General features: G+C 37.9%; 1 protein-coding gene across 1 annotated transcript in view; it reads right to left on the bottom strand.

Moving 5' to 3' along the window:
• Zfp804b (zinc finger protein 804B) overlaps nt 1–14134 on the bottom strand; it is a 551800-nt gene that overhangs the window by 26882 nt on the left and 510784 nt on the right.

The following is a 14134-nucleotide window of genomic DNA, read 5'->3' as shown; positions in this document are numbered from 1 at the left end:
ATGCACTCATTGATAAGTGGCTATTAGCCCAAATTCTTGAATTACCCTAGATGCACAGAACAGATGAAACTCAAGAAGGATGATCAAAATGTGAATGCTTCACTCCTTCTTTAAAAGGGGAACAAGAATACCCTTGGCAGGGAAGAGAGAGGCAAAGATTAAAACAGAGACTGAAGGAACACCCATTCAGAGCCTGCCCCACATGTGGCCCATACATATACAGCCACCCAATTAGACAAGATGGATGAAGCAAAGAAGTGCAGTCTGACAGGAGCGGGATGTACATCACTCCTGAGAGACACAGCCAGAATACAGCAAATACAGAGGCGAATACCAGCAGCAAACCACTGAACTGAGAACAGGACCCCCGTTGAAGGAATCAGAGAAAGGACTGAAAGAGCTTAAGGGGGCTTGAGACCCCATATGTACAACAATGCCAAGCAAACAGAGCTTCCAGTGACTAAGCCACTACCTAAAGACTATACATGGACTGACCCTGGACTCTGACCTCATAGGTAGCAATGAATATCCTAGTAAGAGCACCAGTGGAAGGGGAAGCCCTGGGTCCTGCTAAGACTGAACCCCCAGTGAACTAGACTGTTGGGGGGAGGGCAGCAATGGGGGGAGGTTTGGGAGGGGAACACCCAATAGGAAGGGGAGGGGGGAGGGGGATGTTTGCCCGGAAACCGGGAAAAGGAATAACACTCGAATTGTATATAAGAAATACTCAAGTTAATAAAAAAAAAAGAGCAACAAGGTCCAATTTGTTTCTTTCCACAAGAGCCAGCTAATCTTCCTTCTGCCACAACACACATGGAAGTTATGCTTAGACAGAAGACCTGAAGGAATCTGTCATAGCATATTGTGGTGGATGCTCTTTAATGACTCAGTTGATAGTTCCTAATTAAAGATATTCATTCCTGTCCTTTTGGGCAGGGAACTTATACTACTTCATAAAATCTAGAATCACATGATATATAATCAAGGTTGATAATGTGGCTAAATAGTATTTTTTCTTTTTTCTTCTAAAGTAATTGCCCAACCTAATCTGACCTGGGTAATCTCAACAGTTTTGAGAATGTGGCCTAATGCTTCAAACACCAGATTTATATTGCAATATATTATTCATTCCAGTATTCAGTTTTTTATCTTCAATGGAGAACAACCTCACATATTTGGTAATTTTTCTATTAATCTTTTGTTGTTGTTGTTGTTGTTGTTGTTTCTTGCAAGTGCATGTGTCATAAAGGTATATGTTTGAATGCATGTTCACATGTATTTGGATCAAAGTGTGTGTGCAGGTATATGTATGTGCATCATGAGTATAAAAACCAGAGATTGACAATGGATATCTTTATTAGTTACTTTCCACCTTATATGCTGAGTCTAGGACTAATACTTGACCTTGGGAGTTTTGTTAGCCTGGCTAGCTTGTTTGTTTATTGTTCCTTACTTTTTAAGTCGTGGGTTAACTGAGCTTTGTACACAAACAAATATTATAGACTAAGATAAAATATATGTGCATGTAGTGGTATTTACTCCTATTCCTCTTTCGGGCCTTAAAAATAGGGTGCCTAGAAGTGTTTGTTCTTTGTTGACCAAGTTCACTGCTCTGGAATTTGCAAAGTATGCATTAGTGTATGGACAGTAGTCTGCCATTTGCTCTGTATCCTGATATTTCTCCTGGCTTTATATGCCCATACCATAGACATGTTCTCTCAGGAAGAAGAATGGTTTAGTGGGTTAAAAAATGTAGCCCTACAGAGGATTCTAGAAGGAAAACATCAATATAAGGAAGAAAACTCTACCAAAGAAAAGACAAAATATCAAGCATTTCACAACAAAGCCAAAAGGAGAAAACCACAAGCACATAGAGCTACCTATAAAAGCAAATATAACAGGAACCAACAGCAATCTCTCAATATTAATGGACTCAACTCACCTATAAAATGGCATAAACTAACAGACTGGATATGCAAACAAGGTCCAGCATTTTGCTGCATACAAGAAACACACCTCATTAACAAAGACAGCCACTATTTCAGAGTAAAAGGATGGCAAAAGGTCTACGAAGCAAATGGTCCCAAGAAACAAGCTAGAGTTGCCATCTTAATATCCAATAAAATAGATTTTCAAACAAAGTTATCAAACATGATGAAAAGGACACTTCATATTTATTAAAGAGAAAATCCACCAAAAGAAAGTCTCAATTCTGAACATCTATGCCCCAAATGCAAGGACACTCACATTCATGAAAGTAACTTTAGTGAAGTTTGAAACATACGTTGAGGCCCACACAATTATTATGGGAGATTTCAACACCCCACTCTCACCAATGAACAGGTCACTAAAACAGAAACTAAACAGAGACACAGTGAAAATAACAGAGGTTATGAACCAAATGGATTTAACAGATATCTACAGAACATTTCACCCTAAAACAAAAGAATACACCTTCTTTTCAGTATCTCATGTTATCTTCTCCAAAATTGACCCTAAAATTGGTCACAAAACAACCTTCAACTGATACAAGAAGATTGAAATAATCCCATGCATCCTATCTAACCACCATGGCCTAAAGCAGGTGTTCAATAACAGCAAAAGCAACAGAAAACCCAGAGACATGTGAAAACTGAACAACTCTTTACTCAATGATAATTCGGTTAAGGATAAAATAAAGAAAGAAATTAAAGACTTACTAGAATTTAATGAAAATCTTGACACATCATACCCAAACCTAAGAGGAAAACTCATAGCGCTAAGTGCACTCATAAACTGGAGAGATCTTACACTAGCAACTTAACAGCACACCTGAGAGCTCTAGAACAAAAGGAATCAAACTCACCCAAGAGGAGTAGAAGGCAGAAATTAGTCAAACTCAGGGCTGAAATCAACCAAATAGAATCAAAGAGCACAATTCAAAGATTCAGCAAAATCAAAAGCTGATTCTTTGACAGAATCAACAAGATAGATAAACGCCTAGCCAAACTAACTGAAGGGCTCAGGGGCAGTATCCAAATCAGAAATGAAAATCAAAATCAGAAATGAGAAGGGAGACATAACAACAGAAACAGACAAAATTCAAAAAAGCATCAGATCCTATTACAAAAGTCTATACTCAACAAAACTTGAAAATCTAGATGAAATGAATATTTTTTAAAGACAGATACAACACACCAAAGTTAATCAACAGCAGGTAAACTTTCTAAACAGGCCCACATCCCATAAGGAAATAGAAGAAGTAATTAAAAATCTCCCAACCAAAAATAGCCCAAGGCCAGTTGGATTTAGGTCAGAATTCTACCAAAACTTCAAAGAATACCTGATACCAGTATTCCTTAAACTATTCCATAAAATAGAAAGAGAATGAACTACCTAATTTATTCTATGAAGCCACAATTACTCTGATACCTAAACCACACAAGGACCATAACAAAGAAGAGAACTTCAGACCAAACTCACCTATGAATATGCAAAAATACTCAATAAAATCCTTACAAACCAAATCCAAGAACACATCAAAACCAGCATTTACCATGCTCAGGTAAGTTTCATCCCATGATGCAAGGTTGGTGCAATATATGAAAATCCATTAATGTAATCCTCCATATAAACAAACTCAAAGAAAAAAAATCACACGATTATCTCCTTAGATGCAGAAAAAGCATTTGACAAAATGTAACATCTCTTCATGTTAAAAATACTGGAGAGATAGAGATCAGGAATTTAAGGTCCATACCCAAACATAATAAAAGAAATTTACTGCAAACCAACAGCCAATATCAAATTCGTGGAGAGACACTTGAAGCAATCCCACTAAAATCAGAAAGAAGCCAAGGATGCCCACTCTCCCCATATCTACTCAGTATAGTATTTGAAGTGCTAGCTAGAAAAATAAGACAAGAAAAAAGAGATCAAGGGGATACAAATTGGCAAAGAAGAAGTCAAGGTATCCCTATTTGCAGATGGTATGATAGTATACATACGTGATCCTAAAAATTCTACCAGAGAACATCTCCAGCTGATAAACAACTTCAGTAAAGTGGGCAGATATAAAATTAACTCAAACCAGTAGCCTTTCATTATACAAATGATAAATAGGCTGAGAAATAAATTAGGGAAAAATTGCCTTCACAATAGCCATATATAATATATCTTGGGGTAACTCTAACAAAACAAGTGAAAGACCTTTATGATAAGACCTTCAAGTCTCTCAAGAAAGAGATCAAAGAAGAGCTCAGAAAATGAATAGCTCTCCCATGCTCATGGATTGGCAGAATTAACGAAGTAAAAATGGCCATCTTACCAAAGGCAATTTACAGATTCAGTATGATCCCCATCAAAATCCCAATATAATTCTCAAATTCATCTGGAAAGGCAAAAAAAAGGATAGCAAAAACAATTCTTAACAATAAGAACTGCTGGGGGAATCACCATTCCTGACCTCAAACTCTACTACAGAGCAATAGTGATAAAAACTGCATGGTATTGGTACAGAAACAAACTGGTTGATCAATAGAATAGAATTGAAGACCTATAAATAAAACCAAACACATACACATACTTGATCTTTGACAAAGAAGCCAAACATATACAATGGAAAAAAGAAAGCATCTTCAATAAATGGTGCTGGTCTAACTGGATGTCTGTATGTGAAAAATAAAAATATACCCATATTTGTCACCATGAACAAAGCTCAAGTCCAAGTGGATGAAGAAACTCTACATAAAACCAGATACACTGCATCTAATAGAAGAGAAAGTGGGAAAGAGCTTTGAACTAATTGGCACCAGAAGAAATTTCCTAAACAGAACTCCAATGGCTCAAGTTCTAAGATCAAGAATTGATAAATGGGACCTCATGAAAGTGGAAAGATTCTGTATGGCAAAGGACATAATCAATAAGACAAATCAGCGTCCTACAGATTGGGAAAAAACTTCACTAATCCTACATCTGATAGAGGGCTAATATCTGAAATATATAAAGAAATTAAGCTTACCACTAAAGAAACAAACAACCCAATCAAAAAATTGGGTAGAGAACTAAACCGAGAATTCACAGTAGAGGAATCTTGAATGACTGAGAAGCACCTAAAAATGTTCAAAGTCCTTAGTGATCAGAGAAATGCAAATCAAAATGATCCTCATTTTCCACCTTATACCAGTAAGGATAACTAAGATCAAAACCTCAGGTGACAACACATGTTGTTGAAAATATGGAGAAAGAAGAACACTCCTCCTTTGCTGGTGAGAATGCAAATTGGCACAACCACAGTGGAAATGAATTTGGAGGCACCTCAGAAAATTATAAGTAGACTGACCTAAAGATCGAGAGAAACAACTCTTGGGAATATACCCCAAAGGTGCCCCATCATTCCACAGTGGCACATGTCCCACTATGTTCATAGCAGCCTTATTTGTGATAGACAGAAACTGGAAACAACCCAGATGTTCCTCAACAGATGAATAGATATAGAAAATGTGATTCATTTATCCCATGGAATACTACTCAGCTATTAAGAATGAGGACATGCTGAAATTTGCAGGCAAATGGATAAAACTAAAAAAAATACCATCCTGAATGAGGTAACTCAGTCCCAAAGGCACATGTATAGTATGTTCTCACTAATAAGTAGATATTAGCCAAAATAAAAAACTGTACAGAATATCTAAGATACAGTCTACAGAACTCAAAAAGGTCAACAAGCTGAAGGGCCCAAGTGAATATGCCACAGTTCTACTTGGGAGAGAGAAGAAAGCAACAATAAAGGGTAAGGGAGGGAGGGATAGTGGAGAGAAAGGGGATAGAGGTGTTGGGAGAGGGGAACATGATCTGATATTGGGTGGGGGGAAAGCACTGAAGCACTGTGGGCAAGTATTAAGAATGGAAACAAGAAATCTTGGGAAGAAGGAGGTTGAGAAGATCCTCTAGAATGTACCAGAGACCTTAGAAGTGAGAGACTCTCAGGACTCAAAGTGTGTGGGGGGGTGTTGAAAGGCCCTATAGTGGGGAGAGAGAACTTATTGAACCCACTTCCAGTAGAAAGACAGGACACCAAGGTCCAGTGACAGGCCCAAAGTGGGATCCAGCTCAAAGGGAGGCCCCAAGACCTGACACCATTACTGAGGCTCTGGGGCATACATAAAAAAAGGAGCTATTGTGTCTGCCCTTTGAAAGACCCAATGAATACCTGAAAGAGTCAGATGTAGATATATGCACCTGATCAATGAACAGAAGCTGCTGACCCCTCTGGTTGAATTATGGAAAAGCTGGAGGATGCTAAGGAGGAGGGCAACCCTGTATGAAGAGCAGCAGTCTCAATAAACCTGGACCCCTGAGATCTCTTAGACACTGGATCACCAACTAAGCAGTAAACAAGCTGAGATGAGGCCTCCAACACTTATACAGCAGAGGACTCCTGGGTCTGGGTTCAGTCAGAGAAGTTGCAACTAATCCTCAAGAATCTAGAGGGACCCAGGAAGTTTAGGTCTGGTGGGGTGTGTGAGGTGGGAACATCCTTGTGGAAAGAGGAAGGGGGCAAGAGGTGGGGAGGAGGTATGGGATGTGGAACCCTCAGGGCAGGAGGTGGGAAATGGGAGGGGAATAAAATCTGGAGTGTAAAAATCAATCAATTTTAAAAATGCTTGCTAAGTAAACCTTGGTAACCTCTGTTTGATCCCTGGACCTGAGAATTGTTCTTTGACTTTACAGGCTTTGACACACACATGCTCATGCATAAACACAAATCAGAAATGTACATACAAAAGTAAAGAAGAAATAAGAAAAGAAGTGTTGTTCTAAGAACATATTTTCCCAGCCCTGGTGGAGGCTGCAATCCTTTATACTTGATAAAAAAAAAATAAAAAGGTTCGCATAGTTTCTGTTTCAATTTTTTTTCAGACCCATGAAGGATTTGCTAAATATGACCTAGGCTGGAAAGTAGAGAGATAGCTTTTTCAAGACTCAGGCATTTCCATAATTGGAAGCTCCCTCTTGCAACTCTGTACAACTTCCCATGTGCGAGGGTTTTGCAGTGTTTTGAGATATGAGAGTGTTTTTTATGTCTGTGTTATAATATTACTTATCTTCAGATCATATTCACTATTCATAGTGAACTAAGATATCACCTTCATGATAGAAAAGAAGATGAATAATCCTCTCTTTATACTAATAAAATTTTCACGTATTATCATAAATTTTATACTTTAAGAGGGGCATCTTCCCTCCCTTTTTGTCTCTCATATATATATACATGTATATGTATATATATGTATATATATATAATGATCAGTATAATAAGTTTAAACTGAACAGCTTTTATATATAAAACTGTGAAAAAGGCACCTCAGATAATTGGAATTTCCCCAGGAATTTCGTGCTAGAAGAAGAAAAACACTAAAGAAGTCTGCTGCCCGCCAGAGAGAAATGTCTCCTGCATATATTTAAACAACTTGACAGACCACTTTGCAGGATGAAACAAAACCCAGATGATAAAGGCCAGAGCACACCTTGATCTGACTCATTATCAATGCAGATCTGCAAGTTTTTCTTAAATCTTAACCTCATGTGAGAATGAGGACTAAGGATTCGGGAGTCACCGGATCTGGGTTTTTCCACCTGTGCTAAGAGGGTACATTGAATGAAACTTCGTTGTCTAATTTTCAGTACCTTAAACGCAGACACCAGAAAATAATATATCAAGAGTCTAGGAAATTTTGCTTACCAGTTATTGCTTTGCTGTCCCTGTTTTCTGTACCATTTTACCTTTCATCCAATTCATGTAGCAGCAAATTCTTAATCTCATTACAATTTTGCTATAGGAGAAGCTCAGCAAACAATGAGGGAAGATTTTAATAGCACTAGATATGGAATAAAAACAGAAAAGGAAGGAAATGTTGACCTGTCTCTGAATTCTCATAAACAGGGTTAGTGATACTGAAAGACCAGGAATTAGAGAGATTTTCTAATAAGCAGACATGGAGGCAGATGGCTAGGGCATAAAGGTGGTGACTGTCTAAGAAACTGGCTTCTTTATCACTCTCCTCGCTTGAGATCAAAGTCTGGCAGCTTTTTTCTTCCCCCAGGAAAACCCCTGCTGATGGACCAGCTCCAGGAGGTCAAGACTCTTTCAGGTTATGTCATATCCCAGTTGCTGACCACTTAACTATACTATCTGTCAAACTGACCAATCATACAATAGAAGAGGAAGATTCTCCAGGGGGCTTAAAAACCCCTACCCTCAACAAGAAACTGAATGTTCTACTTTCCTGCTCCTGCCTCTGATTTGTAGAGGTTCTTTTCTCTGTGTGACTACTGCATGGGTGTGTTTGCTTACCTTCAATATAAGCCTTTCTTCAACTGTCAATTATATCTGTACTATTTGAGACAGATCTGTATCTACATGCTGTGTGCTTCAGATATTCCATGCCTTTTAATTGTTTAGTTGGAAGAGAAAATAGAGTCATTTCACAACCCCTAGATTCTATCAATACAGAATTGTGTATAGGTATCTCATCTGGATCTTGGCATCACTGAATCTTGCTGAGTGAATGTGATTCTATGCTATGGAATCTGAGCCCCAGGACTTCTGCCTTCTCTTTAAAGTGATAGATTTCTTACTATGGAAAGCAATAGTCTACTCCAGAAATTAACAATGAAGGAGTTTTACATGCTCCGAGGCTTGAATTTCTCTTTTCCTCCTCATGAACTACTGGAGAGGATGGTCATTGTACTCATTGATTGGAGCACTGAAGCTGAGGTCTAAACAGAGTTCTGCAGAACCTCTGGTGGATCCCAAACTGCAAATTAGTCCAGAGGAGGTAAGACTCCTCACACTGGAAATGTTGTTCCTGTTTCTTTTGCTCATCATCAGCAGCAGACTCTTGATGAACATTTTATTGTCCTGTACATAGTTAGAAAAAGTAGCTCTCTTATCTAGCTGTTCCTCTAAGGAACTGACTCTCAGTTCTTCAGTACTTTCCCCTAAAACAGACCCAAAAATCCTATTCATTAAAGAATTCCTACTATCAAAATGTTTCCACTCTCTTGAGTTGCAGATAAAGCACTTTCCACAGTGTATGTATAATCCTGAGTCCAGGCAGAAGATAGTACCCATCTTGTACTCTACTCAGTGTCTAAAAGTCAGAGTTTCTCCCCCTCCTATAGTCATTAATGATCTCATACCTTACTTTCTAACTATTATTTGGAAATCATTCTAAATTTGTTTGTAATATACAAACATATTTGAACAAAGACGCTTTTAATATTTACTCTTAAAATTTTCCTAGGTTATAAATTAGAAATAAAATAAATAAGTTCTCTTAGGAATCTGTTTTATAATTCAAGAAAATGTCTTATAGAGTATATTTTCTTTTACCAGTGATGGTCAGGCTCTAGTTAACTTCCTAATTTATTAAAATTCTCTTATTACAAAGACAAATAAGAGCTTCCCCAGTTCTGAATCACAGGAGTTAAAAGTTCAGCTCGGTTTTGTATTTAGAACCATGCCCCTGGTATTCAGATTGTTTCAGCAGGCTGTCATTTAATAAGACTGTTTTCATTTAGTATAGACAAACTCAATCCAAGCTGAATTTTCTTTCTGAAATCAGTATTTATTAACATCAACAATATGCAATAAACACACAGCTAAAACAGCATTACCTTTATTTATTCCCCTGTTACTTGTTAACATGTTGAAAAAAAACCTTCAAAATTATTCTAGTTTTCTAGTTAGGTTGCTATGATGCAATACCCTGATTTGTACATGGGGGATAAACTAGGAAAGAAAGCTTCATCTGGCTTACAATTCCAACCACAGACATAATTCCAGGGAAGTCAAGGTGGGAGCTCTATTAGCTGATCATATCACATACATAGTAAGTCAAAAGAGAACGAACATGTAGTTGCTTTCTTTCAAAGGATTTTCTCCTGCCTTATACAGTTCAGGACAGCTTGTACAGAGAAAGTTACTGCCCACATTCATGGAGGGCCTCCCTCCATCAATTAATAAGGAAGAGAATTCTTTACACACATGCTCCCAAGCCAACCTTATTCACACGCCCTTCTCAGGAAACATTGGGTTGTGTCAAGTTGCCACTTAAAACTATTGCTATAATTTGACTAGCTTCTCATTTCTAGACTAGCTTAATGTTCATAAGTAAAGGGAGAGTTATAATTTGTTATATTTGATGATATTTTATAGAGAATGTATAATATTGTTTTCAAAATTTGGGAACAATAATCACTTGCATATTGGTAACGACTTGGAGGGAATAAGTCAGAGAAGATGAAAGCCTGACTCTCTTTTGACAGGAATAAATGAGGAACCAACATAAGTAACTAATAATTAATATAGGGAACTAAAGAGGACTCCAAACTCTATGTGTACTAGTAACAGGGGACAGAGCACCGTAAGAGTTAAGGAAAGCATTCCGAAGTCAGGAAGAGCTTAGTTTTCCGTCTTGTCTTTGTAATTTGGGAACTGAGTTCTCAGAAAACTGTTTAGTTACTGCTAAACTTAATGTAGACATTTGACACATGGCAGAAGATCAGTGTCTACCAGATAGAATTCCTGTGACTATTGTTTCTCCTGCAAAAGTTAAATCACTTAGCAATGTACTGGATGTATGGAGAATTCTCAGTGAATTTGAATCACCAAGGAATAGTTATATGAGGAGTAGCTATGTTTGTTGGAACTCTTGGAAGCATGCTGGTGAGGAATGCTTCATTAGTGAGTAAAGAGTTCTATTAAGTCCATTTATTTCCATTCTGTTGAAAACAGTCTTCCTTGAGCGGCTTTCAACCAGACTACTTTACAAGAGGGGCAGCTGAAAGACAAAAGAGCTCAACTGATAAGCTTTTTATTTACCTTGCGCAGTTTAGATTTGAGCCAAAAATTGAAGATGACTTATTGTCAGCTTTATCTAAGAATGGGTCTTTCTCATCTTGAATAATTTATGTTAATTGGAAACTTTTATAACTCCTTCAAATCAAAAATCATATTGTTACTGAATAACTTTATGAATTTTTAAGTCAAAATATGATGACTTTTCTTTGGGAAAACTTATTAATTTTGCCCCTGAGTATTAATGCCTTCCAAAAAAGAAGATATATTCTTTGTTTTTTTCAGGTCAAACAAAACGTACAGTTGGAAATTTCAACTGTTTTTCCATCAAGGGAAATCAGTGGAAAATGTTTTGAAGCAAACCACTTCAAAAGGCTGCATGTCTGAGACCTATGAAGTTCAGCCTGGGCATTTGCCATGGTGATCTCACTGCTCATTTGCATTTCTTCATTTAGGTGGATTGAATTACAAAGAGTAACTAAAATAAAAATTATCAGCATGGCAGAGCAACTGCCCGACTGGTGACTGATTCTCTTTCATAGCTTTTAAATAAGATTTTATCAAATTTAGTGAAATTGGTCAACCCATATCTTATTTATAAAGAAAAGGAAAGGAAAGAAAGAAAAAAAAATGAGAGTCTGGATACCTAGTATTTCTTAGCGAGAAATACAGGGTAAAAGAATTCCCCTGACATACACCTATGCCTTTGTCATTTTTTTTTGTTAAAAGGAACAGAAAAAGAGAAACTGCAAGCTGAGAGGTCTTCATAGGCCTGGGGGATTAATACCTGCCCTGGTCTTTTCTGAACAAAGCAACACAATAAAGACCTGGTGCAGAGGTCAAGATAAAGACAGGAGATGTGTCTTCACATAGTCTCTTCAACTTTACCCGTATTTCATTATCTCTCAGCAGTAAGTGAAATAAGTCTTACAGAGATACACCGATTAAAATATATTCATGAACTATTCAGGCTTTAATTTTCTTTTGGGGGCATTTGAAAAAGCACAAACTAAGCAATATTTGTCCCTGCCTGCCAAGAACAATGCTAGGCACATGCATTATAAGTAGCATTCGGCTGTGAATAAATGAATGAAGAAACAAATTGATCCAGTCAGTCAGTCTCTATGTGTCTAGAATAGTAATTTTGCAGTACTGTTGCTTATCAGCCTGACCATATATGTGCACATCTGTCCACTCCACTAGCCACCCTCTGTTCAATTCCAATGGAGCAGAACATATATGAGAACTGAATCGACTAGAGCATGTCTACTTTTCCTACCTTAAATATAACAACTCCTTCCATTTCTGTACCCTGCACCCATTGAACCCAGGCTAAGTTACTGGATTTTCATGATTTTCTTTAAACCACGGTTAAACTTTAAGGGGAAAAGGTCAAAATTACTAACTTCACTTTAGAGACAGCCAAAAAAACAAATGTATAGTTCAATAGCTTCATCCATGCGCAGTAAAAGACCAAAAGAGGGAACATCCAACGTTCATAGTGGCCTATGTATTTAATAGTTTAATGTTTGTAAGTTAAAGGTTGAAATAGATTGTGAAGTAAGGCTTATTGTTTGAAAAGGGTTTTATGACTTTAGTTTGGAAGATATAGATCGAGCTTTCCATGATGGATTGTGATTGGAATGACTGTTCAGTCAACACATCCCGATACATATGAGGTAAAATTATTTAAGATGGATTTGTCATTTCTCAAAAGAACTTTCCACATTACCCTGGACCCCTGAGATCTCTCAGACACTGAGCCACCAACTAGGCAGCATACACTAGCTGCTATGAGGCCCCAGATACATCTACAGCAGAGGACTGTCTGGTCTGGCCTCAGTGAGAGAAGATGCACCTAACTCTTGAGAGACTTGAGGTCCCAGGGAATGGGGTGAGGGGTAGGGGATGGGGACATTCTCTTGGAGAGGGAGGAAGGAGGAATGGGATAAGGAACAGTCAGAGGACAGAAAGAGGGGGATAATGACCTGACAGTAAAGAAAAAACAATTAGAATAATGTTTTTAAAAAGCCTAAATTAGAAATAAAAAAGTTTCCCTTGACTCCTGTCTTTTCCTCTTTCTTCGTGTCATTATTTTCTTTGTTCTGTTAATAATACTAACACACACAATGAAGTTAGCTAAAGTGTTTTTTAAAACGTCTGGCAATTTATACCATCCTAGCTACAGGCAAGGATGATTTCCCTTTCTTAAACCAGAATGAGTATGACCACTTTCCCGTCATGCACTTCAAGTCAGAGGATGAGTTATGGCATAAGTGAATGAAGCATCTGTGGAAAGAAATGATTCGGGGCTGCATCCTTTGTTTCAATCCTCTTCCTCACAAGGGTTAACCAGAATGCATTATGGTTGCAGCTGGAAGATTCCTTCTGCATGTGCTTGAATATGAATTACTGGACTCTAAATGCAGTTCCTGATGTTCAGCCAGCTGTGTATGGACAAACAGAACACAGAGCTTCCTTGTGAGACTTAAATCTGAATCAGCGAGCTGAGATCAACGTGCACAATGAGACACTGCTAGAGACACTGCTCTTCACTTAAGTGATATTTCAAGGAATGAGTCTCATTGAAAAATAATGTAATTCATGCAGATGAACATTTTCTTTATAATCCAAGTTTAGAGTCCTTTCCTTAGCTTAGAGACTGGAATATACTCAGGTAATATCTGTGCTTCAAGCGTGCCACGTCATCCATTTTGGAAACCCAGTATCTTCTGAGAGGCTCTCACCAGCAAGTGGCGTAAAGACTCATGAGTCTCACGGTTTCAGAAGCATTGCTCCGGTCTTCCCATTATACAGCTATGGTTGTCAGCATCCAACTCACCTGTGGTGCAAAACACGGGCCTTCTTGGTTTTAACAAAGTTTCATTATTTAATATACGACAAAGTAACTGAAATTATGTCATAGTGACATAATTGACTCATGTTTTTTTCAGACAAAAATATAACTAATATTATACCCATAGCTCCGGTGACCCTGTAAATGAGTGATTTTGTGTGACACTGATATCAGCTTTCAGCTGATAGCTTTCTCTGTGTACTTAGCAGAATGAGAACTTGCATTAATTTTCATGTGGTATCTACAGAGAGTGTGCTGATGTTGTGGTTTACCCTGGAGTTATCTGTATTTTGATGCTAATTCCACTTCCCCAAGGACTGCTGCCTAGTCATGTACTCAGGACTTCACCAGAACCTTCTTCCCATTGAATTTGTAAAATACAGGTGAGGGGCAGGCACAGGTGCAGGATTGAAGGAGGCCTGTCATTTTAGGAG

The sequence above is a fragment of the Rattus norvegicus genome, chromosome 4 (assembly GCF_021556685.1).
Source record: "Rattus norvegicus strain SHRSP/BbbUtx chromosome 4, alternate assembly SHRSP_T2T, whole genome shotgun sequence".
Taxonomy (NCBI): Eukaryota; Metazoa; Chordata; class Mammalia; order Rodentia; family Muridae; genus Rattus; species Rattus norvegicus.
This window is presented reverse-complemented; position numbering and strand designations above follow the sequence as displayed.